At 42.3% G+C, this 12,906-nt stretch overlaps 1 protein-coding gene across 4 annotated transcripts in view; it reads right to left on the reverse strand.

The window, feature by feature from the left end:
* MMAB (metabolism of cobalamin associated B) overlaps window positions 1–12,906 on the reverse strand; it is a 38,682-nt gene that overhangs the window by 10,535 nt on the left and 15,241 nt on the right. The gene's annotated exons all lie outside the window — the stretch shown is intronic.

A 12,906-nucleotide genomic window follows, 5' to 3' on the forward strand; every position in this document is an offset into this window, starting at 1 on the left:
TTTACGGTCGGAGGAGTTTAGAAGAGAGGATAACACCAATGAACTTTTGACAGCAGCGGCCAGCAAGGGGTGAGTAGAGTTCAATAGGTGAAATGCTAGTGACCGGTTCCCTTTAAAGCAAAACTAGATAAGATTATCAGCGCTAAACAATATGCATACCTCCTACATACTTATCCACACAACCCAGTTATATATAACTGCCAAAAATTATTACATTAATTAAAGGAGTTTTACCAGAATAGCGAATTGTCTGCTTGCTGGGACTACACCGCTGGGAGACCTACCATCTGCGAGAACCGGCATCTAGCATGTGCGCTGTCGCACCATTAGAAGTTTTTGCAAATTATGAAAACCGCCAAGGACAGCTCTTGGCTTTTTCCGTCAGTCCCATAGACATTGAATGGAGTGGAGAGTATGCTCGATCGCCGCTCCATTCAATCTCCTCCTCACTGCGGTCGTGTTATAGGAACCGCGTTCTCACGTTTGGTAGGGTATATAAGGTGATAATTGTAAATTCTGTTACAACCCCTTTAATTGTTGATAGCTTTCCCTATACCCCAGCTCAGTATCACATTCGTAACGGTCAGTATTTTATGTTTAAGTCCGGGTGGTTTGCCTGTCCAGATGAATGAAATTTGGAGTGAATTAACCATTTTGAAAAATGGCATTGGTATGGCAATTGGGATGGCCTGGAACAAGTATAGTATTCGCGGCAATACATTCATTTTAAAAATGGTACAGCAACTCATCCATGTGAATGTGCCTTTCGACCATCTGGTACAATCTGTCCGATTGTCAGCAAGGAGAGGAGGAAAGTTTAGTTGAAAGAGATCTTTCAGGTCAGCTGGGATCTAAACCCCAAGGTATGGATTTTACTTTTAATGAGGTCTGAGTCTACAGGCTGCCCTCAGGAACCTTTGAACCTGAAGGTGCTCAGATATCTTCGCTTTAAATAGGACGCTAAGAGCGGAAAACTGTACCTTCAATGTGCTGGGCCTGAGATTTTTCTTTAAGCCCTCTGTAAAATAATTTAAATTAAAGGGATATCCGGACCCTCAAAGACAGTGACAGGTTTGCCCACAAATTTACAGAAGGCTCTCCAAGTTCTAAGGTAAATCTCTGAGGTGACCATTTTTCTACTGGCTAGAAGAGTGTCGATAACCTGATCAGACAAGCCTTTTTTCCCTAAAATCTGCCTCTCAAGAGCAATGCAGTCAGGGGGAGACTTTTTACCTCTGGGTGAAATACTGGGCCCTGGGACATGAGTGACTCTCTGGAAGAAACCATGGGGTCGCTACTGACATTTTTCAAATCCATGAAAACCAGACTCTTTTCGGCCAAAAAGGAGCAATCAGAATTACTTTTACAGAATTCTCTCTGATCTTTTTCAGTGTTCTCGGAATCAACTTGAGGGGGGAAAGGCATACAACAGCCCTTTTTTCCAAGATTGGGAGAAAGCATCCAACCCCCTTGGAAAATCCGGAGGAGAAAGGGAAAATAAACTGTCCATCTCTCAATTTACTTGAGAAGCAAACATGTCTATTACCGGGACCCTCCATAGTTTTCTAATCAGAGTGAAAACTTTGTGATTCATACTTCACTCCCCCTGACTGATATGATGAGGAAGAAATCGGCCTTCTGGTTGTCTATCCCCCTGAGGTGAACTGCTGAGAGGCAACTGGAGGATTCTGCAAACTGGAATATTTTTAGAGACCGGGACAACAGACTTGGGATTCTTGTACCCCCTTGTCTGTTTATGTATGCCACCACTGTGGAGTTGCCCAAATATATTTTTACACTGCGATCCCTGACTACTAGTAATGACTGGGATAATGGATGGAACACTGCCATCAATTCCCTGAAATTCTGGAATTAAACCCTGGTATCTTAATCCCACATGCACTGTAGAAGAAGAGAGTATGTGTGTGCTCCCCAACCGTGTGGGCTGGCGTCTGTCGTCAGGTTGAAGATATTCTCTCTCTTCCAAGGGATTCCCTTTCCTGAGTTTCCCAGGTCTATCCACCAAGATAGGAATTGAAATGACTGCGGGGAGAAAACTATCTTGTGATCTAAGGGTCCCTGCATCTCTTCCCATTCTGATAAAAATCTGATGCTGAAGAAGTCTAGTGTAACTGGGTCCATTCTACCGCTGGAATACAGGCCGTTAGTAATCCCAGAACCGACATCGCTTCTCTTAAAGAGATCACCTTCTTCTGTATGTCCTCCTTGACCCTCATTACCACACTCTTTGCTTTTTTCAAGGGAAGGGAAGACATTTGAGTTGAAGAGTCCAGCATTATCCCTAGAAAGATGCACTGCCGACAGGGGACTAGCTTCTATTTTTGCATCGTTCAATTCCCAGCCAAGCTTAAAGAGAATATCCTCTACTATTTTTATTTGTTGAAGAAGAATCCGATCAGACTCCAGCAGAAAATCATCCAGATAAGGTATTATTACAATGTCTTTTTCTCGAATATGGGCCATCATCTCTGCTACAAATTTTGTGAATACTCTTGGGGCTTGTGAGAGTCCAAAAGGGAAGAGCCCTGAACTGTAGGTGACAGTGTTCCCCAGAAATACAGCCACTCTTGGGAATTTCTGGAAGTGACTGTGGACACATTATGCACATAATAGTCATCATGCATATCCAGAGTCGCCACGACACATCACGGAAAGAGATTGTTTACTGCGGAAGTAATTGAGTCCATGCGAAAATTCTCGTAAGATAGGCTTAGATTCAGCTTCTTTAAATTTCTAATGGTGCAATAAAAGCCGTAAAATGTTCAGTAGAACCATAAAATGTTCAGTAGAACCCCCACCCTTTTTCTCCTGAAGGGACCTGGATTAATACTTCCTTGGAAAGCAGAGAGTAGATTTCTTCAGAAAGAGCCCTTTGCTTCTCTGGATCTGTGAACATGGACTGAATGAAATTTTCTGCCACTTGTGAGAAAACAGCAATAGATGCCCCCCCCCCCCCCCACAGAACTTCTGGCGTCATTGCTGGTAAATTCCAGTTATTTTTCTTATTGAACTGCTTGAAGTCCTAACTTTTATTACACTGAAAGGATTTTTTGTTATGGGGAAGCATCACTGAGGTGAACCCCTTTTTCTATCGGATACTTTTTCGAGTAAATCATCTAGAGCTGGGCCAAATAACAACTCCCCGACAGGGTATGGCACAAAGTTTTGACTTACATCCCGCATCACTCTTCCAGCATTAGAGCCATAAAGCTCTACGAGCTGAATTAGACAATGCTGCCGCTCTTGCACTTAAAGGGGTTGTCCAGGAATACATTTTATTTCTATTTTAACTTAATGGGACATGTACAACTAACTTCCTAATATAATGTCTGTTTATATCTTGAGGCGTTACTTCTAATGTGACCGAACCCAGAGTAAATTTTTCACATCTTCTGATGTTCCGTGTCTTTGCTCAGCCAGCACTTTCGGCAGAGCTGAAGCACGGTGAGTCATCAACTAGGTTTACAGGCAGTGGGACTAGAGGCGGAGCTCTGAAGAGCTCATGAAACATCCGCCCGGCCCACTGCCTGTAAACCTAGTTGATGATGTGCCGTGGCTCCGCTCTGCTGGAAGTGCTGGCTGAGCAAAGACAGGAAATGTAGTCTCTGCTAGTACACGCCCCTCCTCCTCTCTCTGAGTTCCCTCACTGCGTGCACGTCTCCTCTCATCGCCCACCCAACCTCCCCTATATCATCCCTGTGTATTACCCCCATCATCCCTGTGTATTACCAATCATTCCCTGTATATTACCTCATCATCCTTGTATATAACCACCATCATCCCTGTATATAACCACCATCATCCCTGTATATAACCACCATCATCCTTGTTTATAACACTAATATCCCTGTATATAACCCCCATCATCCCTGTATATAACTCCCATCATCCCTGTATATAACCACCATCATCCCTGTGGGATTATTGCTGGGTGTTTGTGCAGGGAGCTGGGTGACTGTAATTAGAGAAGGAAATGACCCTGTAAACAAAGAGGGGCGTGGCAGTATGCAAAAACCTGAGATGCTATAGAGGAAGGGGGGGGGGGTGTAAGCTGTCTCATCAGTTTCAGAAAGGGATCATGGGTATGGTGGGTTACAAGACAGGAAACACAGGAACAAAAGCAAGGGATATAAACAAACAGAGAGCAGAAGTGACGATTGAGATCAAACAGAAACTGGTTAGAAGGTTAGTAGGGGGTTTTAGGTAAGGCAAACCAAGGCTGGGGAACACTTTTTAGAAAATATTTTTTCCCTGGCCAACCCCTTTCACTGTCACTGCTTAGGGTAGCAGCTGATCTCTGGGAGTACCGCTCCTAATATGGGCTTCTAACTAGCTAACCCAGATCTTAAGGGATCTAACTACCCTTGTTGCAGCAATAGCGGGTTTGAAAGCAGAGGTTGTAGTTTCCCAATTTTTTCTTAGGTATGCCCCCACTCTATTATCCATGGGTCCCTTAGCGAACCAGCATTCTCAAAGGGTAGAGAAGCTGTCTTTGTAACACAGGGGCGTCAACTCTAGGAGCCCTATCACAGGCAGTAGACTCTTCTTCCTCAAAGGGGTACTTCCTTTTAATCGCGGAATGAAAAAAATTCTATTGTTTTTTTCCGTTCCTTGGAGATTAGGGCTCTGATGTTTTTGCGGATCGGGAACACTCTTCTCCTTCTGGGCCTTAAAGAGACTCTGTCACCACATTATAAGTGCCTTATCTCCTACATAAGGATATCGGCGCTATAATGTAGGTGACAGCAGTGCTTTTTATTTAGAAAAACTATTTTTACCACTTTATGAGCGATTTTTAGCTTTATGCTAATTAGTTTCTTAATGCCCAAGTAGGCGTATTTTTACTTTAGATCAAGTGGGCGTTGTACAGAAGAGTGTATGACGCTGACCAATCAGCGTCATACACTTCTCTCCATTCATTTACACTGCACTAGCGATATAGCTATATCGCTATGTGCAGCCACATACACAAACACTAACATTACTGCAGTGTCCTGACAATGAATATACATTACCTCCAGCCAGGACGTGATGCGTATTCAGAATCCTGACACTTCTGAATCTTTTCTGTGGTTTTCCAGCAAGGCAAACGTAATCTCGTTTTAAATGACAGTTTACATTGTAATCTCGCGAGATTACGTTTGCCTGGCTGGAAATGTCACAGAAAAGATTCAGACGTGTCAGGATTCTGAATACACATCACGTCTTGGCTGGAGGTAATGTATATTCATTATCAGGACACTACAGTAATGTTAGTGTTTGTGGCTGCACATAGCGATAGAGCTATGTCGCTAGTGCAGTGTAAATGAATGGAGAGAAGTGTATGACACTGATTGGTCAGCGTCACACACTCATCTGTACAACGCCCACTTGGTCTAAAGTAAAAACACGCCCACTTGGGCATTAAGAAACTAATTAGCATAAAGCTAAAAATCGCTCAAAGTGGTAAAAATAGATAGTTTTTCTAAATAAAAAGCACTGCTGTCACCTACATTACAGCGCCCATCTCCTTATGTAGGAGATAGGGCACTTATAACGTGGTGACAGAGTCTCTTTAAACCTTCGAACATCATATCCTGGACCGACCTAGCCTCTTAATCATCCTCTAGGTCCACGGTGGCCCTCACTGCTTTGACTAATGTATATTTTCTGCAGGAAAAAGGTTTTCCCGAGAGCTCTTCTGAAGAGGAGTCATATTCGGAATCCCTCTTCTTCAATATATCCTCTTCTTCCTCGGCTCCTGACTGAAGTTCATCCTTACTGGAAGATGAGACTGCCCTATATCTACCAGATGAAGTGCCAGGGCGTTCAGCCTTGGAATAATTTTTTGACCAGGTGGTTTTTATACTCCTGAACAGAGATGGGCCCTCATCTTCTAAAACCTTCTCCAAACAGGCTTTATAGAGGGATTTTACATAGGCCATGGGGAGCTTTTACTTACAAATTCCACATTCTTTGTTTTTAAGTTTAGCTGATCTTTTCCCTGGGCCCTTAGAGCCCTAAAAACAATAATATTCTACAATAAAAAATAGGGCTAAGGAAACAACTAGGGGTAACAACCCCTCTTACCCCACCAGTGTGTACTGATCCGGCAACTGTGCCAGTGTCACTGGGATCAGTGCGCTGTGAAAGCTTCCATTCCAAACACTAGGAAGCTGGAGAGCTGCAGTAGTTAATTTCAAGACACAGCTCTCCCAAGACTGGCTGGGCCTCTTTCAAAGAGAACGCACTAAAAACTCTGCCCACTTCCGGCCCTGACGTCGAGCGACAGCCACAGGAGGAAACCGTAAGTAACCCGTATCACTTCCAGCTCCACTGGCCGTAAACATAAAGTACCGGTGAACACACAGATACAGCCTGTAGAGCTACCCAGGCGTACCTAGACATCGCTGCAGTCCGGTCCCAAGGAAGCACCCAATGGCCCCGCACACAGCAGGGGGAGGGAGGAATGGAGCGTCCACAGACAGTCTGGTTCCTTCTCTTCACCCCACCTATCTCCGATAGCTCCTAGTGGAGACATGCCGACAGGTCACCCATGAGCCCCTCAGATCCAGGCTGGGCTCCTACAGTCTGCCTTTACTTGAATCCTATGTCGTCCCTGCCTTTGTCCGAAGGACAGTACTGTGGATGATGCTGGTATTCCTTCCTTTTAAATGAATCCTAGTTTCCTGTCCAGTGGAAGATGGTGGTGTCATTGGGGGATAGGGAAAATATTTATAGGCTGCCAGTTCAGTGACATGACGAATGGAGGTGATTGGCAACAAGAAGCAAACTTTTCAAGAAAAGAGGCAGAGGGAAATGTTGTCCAGCGGCTCAAGTAGACTAGACTGCAATGCGTCAAGTACATTATGGGCCGTGCCACCTATCGCAGGAAGGTATCGATGTTACCTGGATGGGAACAAAGTACTGGAATAGAACGGAAAGAGCCAACATCTGACCTGTCCTTTAAGAGCGCTAACCCAAGAACTACATCCAGGCCCTCTTAAAAGGAGGATAGCAGACGAGAAAGGGAAAAGTGGAACGAGAGAGAAAACTGCCTCTCCTAACACCAGCAGAAAAGACAGAAAGAAGAAAATGGCACATTGCCATCTGATGGAATATTGAAGCTGCCAATAGGATAGCTGTGGAGGGTTATAGCCTGATAGGAGGAGATTTTTGCATAGGGTTCTGCCACTAGGAGGCGGAAACTATGTCCAAGGTAGGGTTGTCACGATAACAGAATTTGGACTTAGATACCGATACTTTGTGTAGTATTGTGATTCTTGATACCAAAATGAGACTTTACCAACAATAATAATAAAATAAAAAAAGTTTCTGATGTGAGGCACGTGATGTGATAAACTTTATACCTCCATGTGCCTCACATTAATAGTAATTAACCCCATCATGTTCCTCAGTTATAATGGACAGTGGGTTAATGTGTGAGGTACATGATGGTGTGAATTACTATTAATGTGAGGCACCTGGCGGTACTAAATTCATAACACCTCAAAGCCTCACATTAACCCCTTCAGGACTGAGCCTGTTTTGGCCTTCAGGACGAAGCCGATTTTTCAAATCTGACATGTGTCCATTTATGTGGTGATAACTCCGGAATGCTTTTGCCTATCAAAGTGATTCTGAGATTGTTTTCTCGTGACATATTGTACTTTATGTTACGGAAAAAATTTGGTCGATAAATTCAATATTTATTTGTAAAAAACACCAAAATTTGAAGAAAATTTGCAAAAATTAGCATTTTTCTAAATTTTAAATGTATCTGCTTGTAAAACAGATAGTAATACCACACAAAATAGTTACTAGTTAACATCCCCCATATGTCTACTTTAGTTTGGCATCGTTTTTTGAACATTCTTTTATTTTTCTAGGACGTTACAAGACTTAGAACTTTAGCAGCGATTTCTCATATTTTCAAGAAAATTTCAAAAGCCGATTTTTACAGGGGCCAGTTCAGTTCTGAAGTGGCTTTGAGGGTCTTATTTATTAGAAAGTCCCCATAAATCACCCCATTTTGAAAACTGCACCCCTCAAAGTATTCAAAACAGCATTCAGAAAGTGTTTTAACCCTTTAGGCGTTTCACAGGAATTAAAGCAAAGTAGAGGTGAAAGTTACAAATGTCATTTTTTTTTTACAAAATTCATTTGTAATAAAAAAAATTCTATACCACAGAAGTTTTTACCCGAGAAATGGAACTTATTATTTATTGCCCAGATTCTGCAGTTTTTAGAAATATTCCACATGTAGCCCTAGTGCGCTAATTTACTGAAATACAGGCCTCAGAAGCAAAGAAGCACCTAGTGGATTTTGGGGCCTCCTTTTTTTTTAGCATATATTTTAGGTACCATGTCAGGTTTGAAGAGGTCTTGTGGGGCCAAAACAATAAAAACCCCCAAAAGTGACCTCATTTTGGAAACTACACCCCTCAAGGAATTTATCTATGGGTATAGTTAGCATTTTGAACCCACAGTTTTTTTGCAAAATGTATTTGAATTAGTATGTGAAGATGAAAATCTACTTTTTTTCTGAAAAAAACGTAGAATTTTTTTAATGAATAAAAGAGAAAAAACACCCCAACATATGTAAAGCAATTTCTCCCGATTACAGCAATACCCCATATGTGGTAATAAACTGCAGTTTGGACCCACAGCAGGACTCAGAAGGAAAGGAGCACCATTTGGATTTTGAAATTCTGATTTTGCTGGAATAGTTTTCAGTGCCGTGTCGCGTTTGAATTGCACTGGAGGGAACAAAATAGTGGAAACCCCCGGAAAGTGACCCCATTTTGGAAACTACACTCATCAAGGAATTTTTCTAGGGGTAAAGTTAGCATTTTGACCCCGCGGTTGTTTTGCTGAATTCATTGGAATTATTCTGTAAAGGTAAAAATCTACTTTTTTTCTGAAAAAAGGTAGCCATTTTTAATTTTTACAAGGAATAAAGGAGAAAAAGCACCCCAACATTTGTAAAACAATTTCTCCCGATTACGGAAATATGCCATATGTGGTAATAAACGGCTGTTTGGACCCACAGCAAGGCTCAGAAGGGAAGGAGCGCTATTTGTCTTTTGGAGATCAAATTTAGCTGAAATGGTTTTTGGGTGCCATGTTGCATTTCCAAAGCCCCTGAGAGGCCAAACAGTGGAACCCCCCAAAAGTGGAAATTACACCACTTAAAGAATCTATCTAGGGATATAGTGGGCATTTAGACCCCACAAGTCTTTTGCAGGATTTATTAGAATTAGGCCGTGAAAATGAATATCAACATTTCTTCCACTAAAATGTTGTATTTTTTCAATTTCACAAAGGATAAAGGAGAAAATGCTGCCCAACATTTGTAAAGCAATTTCTCCCGAGTACGGCTATACCCCACGTGTGGTCATAAATGGTTTTTCATTAGAAAGTAATTAACCCTTTCTGGACTGATCCATTTTTTTCTTTTCCTTTTTAGTTTTTTCCTCCCCGCTTTCCAAGAGCCACAACTTTTTTATTTTTCAGTCAATAGAGCGGTATGAGGGCTTATTTATTGAGGGACGAGCGGTCGTTTTTATTGGTACCATTTTTTGGTACATACAACTTTTTGAGCACTTTTTATTACATTTTTAGGTAGAGCCAAGGTGACCAAAAAACAGTGATTTTGCCGTTTTAAATGCTTTATTTTTTACGTGAGACGCTCCATGCATCACCCCCCCCCCCCACACTACGACATGCTATGTTGTGGTGCGCGCAGGAGTTAATGTGCAGCGGATGGTGCAGAGTAAAAATTACAATTTTCCACTCATATGCCATTTTAGTGCACTACATGTTATGCCCAGTTTGTGCCACTGAAGACAAATACCTCATAAAATATTAAGCGGGTTCTCCTGGGTATGGCGATGCCATATCTATGGGCGTAAACTGGTGTTTGGGCACGCTGCAGGGCTCAGAAGGGAGGGAGCAGCATTTGGCTTTTGGGGCGCAGATGTAGCTTGGTAGTAGTTCTGTTTGGGGTTTTACTGGTGTCTCAATATATAATGTGGGGGCATATGTAATCTGTGCGGGGTACATCAGGGTACATGTTATCTGTGCGGGGTACATCAGGGTATAATAAGAGGGTATAATAATGCAGTAAATAAATAATAATCCGCAGATATGTGGCCGGTGTCGCACTGATAAAAGGCGCCCGATCTTATCTGCTTTTGGAACACTGCACATTTTGCATCGCCATATTCTGAGAGCCAGAACGGTTTTATTTTTTTTCCACCGGAGCTGGGTGAGGGTTTATTCTTTGTGGGACAATCTGTAGTTTTCATTGGTACCATTTTGGGGTACTAGAAATTTTTTTGATCACGTTTTATTCAATTTTTTGGCAAGCAAGGTGACCAAAAACCATCAATTCTGAAACTGTTTTTTATGGCGTTCACCCTGGGCTATAAATTACCATTATATTTTATACTGCGGGTCGATACGATTACAGCGATACCATACGTATATAACTTTTTGATGTTTTGCAGCGTTTGTGCAATAAAATCACTTATTTATAAAATAAATTCTTTTTTGTGTCACCATATTCTGAGAGCGATAACTTTTTTTATTTTTGAGTCAAAAATGCGGTGTAAGGGCTTGTTTTTTGCGGGACGGGTTGTAGTTTGTATTGGTACCATTTTGGCGTACATGCGACTTTTTGATCACTTTTTATTGTCGATTTTGGGAGGGGTGGTAACCAAAAAATTGTGATTCGGGCACTGTTTTTCGTTTATTTTTTTCGCGGTGTTCACCGTGCGGGAAAAATAATATTACAGTTTTATAGTCGGGGTCGTTACGAACGCGGTGATACCAAATATGTGTACTTTTTTTATCGTGTTAATTTTTTTCCTATAATAAAAGACTTATTATAGGAAAAAAAGCATTCTTTGTTTATGTCACTTCTAACTTTTATTTTTACACTTTTTCAAAACATTTTTATTATCTTTTTTTTACTTTTTTTACTTGTCCCACTAGGGGACACTTAGACTTGCAGCTCTGATCGCTGCTGGAACACATTACACTACACACGTAGTGTAATGTGTTGTAACTGTCATTGTGACGTAACTGTCACACTGACAGGAAGCAGAGGAGGAACGGCCGGAGGCTGATCCTCCGAGGCTTCCGTACATGGCAACCCGGAGGTCATTGTCTGTCCTCTGGTTGCCGTGAGAAGGATCGCCAGCCCCCGCAAATACATGTGGGGGGCTGCCGATCCGCTGTAAACCTCTTCAATGTGGGGATCGCAATCGACCACCGCATCGAAGGGGTTAATTGCCGATTTCAGCGGCGACAGGCCGCTGATCGGCAACAGGGAGAGCAGGGCTGACACCCTGCACAGTTAACCGCCGCTGCGGTGTAGCGCCGCGCGGCGGTTAACTGTCAAAGCACTGACGTTAATGAACGTCAAGGTGCGCGAAGTTACTGCACACATTGACGTTCATTAACGTCAAGGTGCGGGAAGGGGTTAATAAGTGAAAGAATGCAGTTTTATTTTTTTTAGTGTGTACATAAATGACGCTACAAATTTGTTGTGCAGGTTATTACGGTCACGACGATACAGAAAGTGTGTATATTTTATGTATTGAGATTTTTATTTTAACGTTTATTGTAAAAAACTTTGTGTGCATTTTTTTTATTTAACATTACTTTATTATTTTTATTTACGTTTTTATTTTTAAACTTTAATGTACTGTCATATATCTATATGCTAGTGAATTAGCCTGTGTACTGTTCGTTCAAAGGCAGTTGTTAGGACATACGTAAGAGTATGTCCTAACAACAGGAAATATGGACCCTGGGCTGTCTGCCCCTCGATCGCATTACAGGGATTTCCTGTAACGCGATCCATGGGGCATCCCCCTTCTCATTTTCCCCTTGAAAGCTGCGGTCCGCTTTCATCGCAGCATTCGACGGAATAGCGGAGAAGAGGTTTTTCTGCTGTTAGAGCAGAGCTGCGGCAGTGTAATACAGCCTTTGTGCTGCGCCGGCACTAAACACAGCACATGGGGGTGTTTTGCAGTGTCGGATCGCATCATGCTGACCGCGGGCACCAGTTGTCAGGAGTGCGGCACATCCTTTATTACACAGCCCCAGCCCCGCTCTGACTACATTCATGTATTACAATACTAAGCTTTTTTTTATTTCATTCTTTTTTAGCGCTACGGTGACCAAAAAACAAATATTCTGGGGCTTTAAATTTTATTTTTTTTTACGCCGGCCACCGTGCAAATAATGCTATATTGTAATAGTCTCTGACTTTTACAGACGCAGCGGTACCAATTTTACTTTATTTTTACATTGTGCTTGGGGAAAAAGGTTTGTTTTTTTTAAATATTTTTTTACACTCCTGAAAATGTATAACATTTTTTTTTTTTTACACATTTTATTAGTTCCCCTAGGGGACTTGAACCAGCGATCATTTGATCGCTGGTACAATACACTGCAATACATGGATAAGTTATGGAAACCGCGTAACTTGCTGAGCTACGCGGTTTCCGTAACTTCCATAGTAGTGAACGGCAGTTAAAGAAGCAGCGTAGCATGCTACGCCGTTTCCGTAACTACTATTCAGTTCTATGGGATTTCCGGAAACCGCTTAACTCCTGTTTCCGTAACTCGACCATATACGCTGTTTTCGTAGCTACCGAGCACCGGAAACCGCGTAGCTCGCGGTTCTACGCTGTTTCCGTAACTCCAGACCACCTAACCAGGAAGTGGCCGGGAGACAGCACGGGGGTTTAGGGGGCCCCGTTCTAGAGATAAGTTATAATATATAAGTTATAATATATTATAATAACTAGTTAAACGGCCAGGAACAGCGCAATCACTATTCCTAGCTGTGTTTTATAGCTGACACGCTGCTCTGACACCTGCAGTGTATGG

Source organism: Rhinoderma darwinii, chromosome 1 (assembly GCF_050947455.1).
Source record: "Rhinoderma darwinii isolate aRhiDar2 chromosome 1, aRhiDar2.hap1, whole genome shotgun sequence".
Lineage (NCBI taxonomy): Eukaryota > Metazoa > Chordata > Amphibia > Anura > Rhinodermatidae > Rhinoderma > Rhinoderma darwinii.